General features: G+C 33.5%; 1 non-coding gene across 1 annotated transcript; it reads right to left on the bottom strand.

Moving 5' to 3' along the window:
• Positions 1–2,098: 2,098 nt before the first annotated feature.
• Positions 2,099–2,205, bottom strand: LOC119467778. The gene has a single exon (XR_005196400.1). It is a non-coding gene; the product is annotated as a U6 spliceosomal RNA (small nuclear RNA).
• Positions 2,206–2,541: the final 336 nt, after the last annotated feature.

Raw genomic sequence — 2,541 nt, 5'->3', positions numbered from 1 at the left:
ATTTAAATGTTAAATGTAAAACTATAAATCTTTAAAAAAATAGAGAGTTGTCAAAATCTAGAGTTAGGAAAAGGGTTTTTTGACTTGACAGCAAAAGACATAATTTACAAAAAGAAATACTGATAAGTTAGACTTCGTTAAATTTAAAAAATGTTTTCTCTATGAAATATCCTGTTAAGATGATAAAAAAACAAGCTACATTGTAGGAGAAAAGATATGTAAACAAAACATCCAACATATCTAACAATATCTAGACTATATAAAGAACTGTCAAAGCTAAACAAAATTACAAAAATCTAATTAGAAAATGGGCAAATTAAGTGCAGAGAAATGTCATCAAAATACACAATGGCATATGAAAAGATGCTCAACATCATTAGCCATTAGGCCAATGGCAATTAAAACCTCAATGAGATATCGCTACCCATGCATAAGAATGCCTAAAAAAAGTAATTAATTGAAGAAGGGACAACATTGAATGCTGACAAGAATGCAGACAAATGGATCATCCACACACTGCTGCTTGGAATGTAAATGGTACAGTTAGTCTGCAAAACAGTTCATCAGTGTCTTATAAAACTAAGTATACAATTACCATATGACCCACCAAGTGCATTTCAGGGCATTTATTCTAGAAAAAATAAAAATGTAGCTCACACAAATACCTGTACATGAATGTTTATAGCACCTTTATTCATAATAGCTCAAATCTGGAAACTATGCTTATGTTCTTTAACAAGTGAATGGTTAAACAAACTGTAATACATCTATATCATGAAATACTACTCTGCAATAAAAAGAAACCAAATATTGATACACATAACCGCCTGGATAAATTTCCAGATAATCATGCTGAATAATAAAAAAGGCAATTCCAAAAGTTTCCATACTATAAGATTCTACTTATATAATATTCTTGAAACTACAAAATTATAGAGATGGAGAAGAGATTAGTGGCTTCCAGGGGTTAAAGAGAGGGCAGGGCCAAGTGGGAACTGGGTATGAAAATAAAATGGTGACATAAAGGATCCTTATGTGATGGAAATGTTCTGTATTTTGACTATTGATTTTAGTGTCGTGGGTGATAGTATTGTACAATAGTTTTCCAAGTTGTTATTACCAGGAAAATGGGGTAATGTGTACATGAGATCTCTCCATATTATTTCTCACAGCTGCATGTGCATCTATAATTGCCTAAAAATATGTTTAATTTTAAAAGAGCAAACTAGGTGTTTTTTTTAACTCAAGGAAATAAATCATGCAAACGAAAATTTCGCAAACCTGGAATTAAGTTAGAAAAGTCATTTTGGGAAGAAATGGACCATTTTCATATTTCCCAAATCCTTTTTAAAAATTGTGTTATTGTGGTAAAAAAAATATGTATTGTCATCCTAAGTAACACAGAGATTCCCTCAAGTTAATGAGTTTATTCAGGAATGTGTAGCAGATTTGCAAATCTAGGCTATAAGGGCCATGAAGATTGTTAAGTATATCCAACGGGGTTAAGGCAAGGGGAAGCTTTTAAAGGCAAATGAAAAAAGTATATGTAATTTGTTTTGAAATAGAGAACATTGGGTACAGGGGCTTATTGCAGGAGTTGACGTCAGTTCATTAGTGGAGAGTGTGTCTTGCAAGTATTCTTGTGCATCCAGTTAGCTGTCCTTGTGACTCACATGGCAAACTGCAGTTTATAAAGTCCTTGGCAAACATTCTTGTTATAGGCATATGTGCTTAAGAACCCTTCAGGGTCTTTGTAATAGATTTTTTTTTTTCCCACAGGCATGTTTGTATGAGTTCTCCCTTCTCAGCCTCTTGGGTTTCTGTTTCTTTCTTTATCTCTCTCTCTCTCTCTCTCTCTCTCTCTCTCTCTCACTGTTTTTCTTGCTTACTTTTGTTAGGGTTTGGCACAAGTTACTCCATTTCAATTCTGACACCTTGCATGATACTACAGCATTTACTGTTTAAACTGTTAAATGTATAGTTCTGTGACATTAAGTACACATTCATATTGTTGTGCACCCATGACCAACATCCATCTCCAGAACTTTCGAATCTTGCAAAACTGAAACTTCATACCCATTAATAACTATCCATTCCCCAAAACATGTAACGCTTCACAAAGTTTAATGTCATCCTTGTGCAGAGGCCATGCTAATTTATTCAGTAACATTTCAATTTTAGCATAAGTGCTGACAAATTGAGCACCCAAATTCTTTCCTATTGGTGGCTGTTTTTTCTGATCTGTATGCAATAGTACCTGGGCGGTAATCCAAAGACATCATCCTGGTAGCTCTATGATTTACTTAACATGCTGTAGTGAAGAGCCAATTGTTTAATCTGATTATTTTGCCTTGAGGAAACTTTACAGATATTTTAAAAATTATGTTTGTAAGTAAGTTGATTCAATTTGGAAACATCTGTCTTCTTTCTCCATTTTTTCCTGTTTGTTCTATAAGGCATATGGTTGGGTAACCAGAGATGCTCATTTTTTTGACCCTAAAATTCTGTGTGATTGTGAATTATGTGAACTTGGATATGTTT

This window comes from Cebus imitator, unplaced genomic scaffold, assembly GCF_001604975.1.
Source record: "Cebus imitator isolate Cc_AM_T3 unplaced genomic scaffold, Cebus_imitator-1.0 Scaffold330, whole genome shotgun sequence".
NCBI classification, from domain to species: domain Eukaryota; kingdom Metazoa; phylum Chordata; class Mammalia; order Primates; family Cebidae; genus Cebus; species Cebus imitator.
Note: the sequence above shows the minus strand (reverse complement) of the source record. Positions and strands in the feature narration are given on the sequence as shown.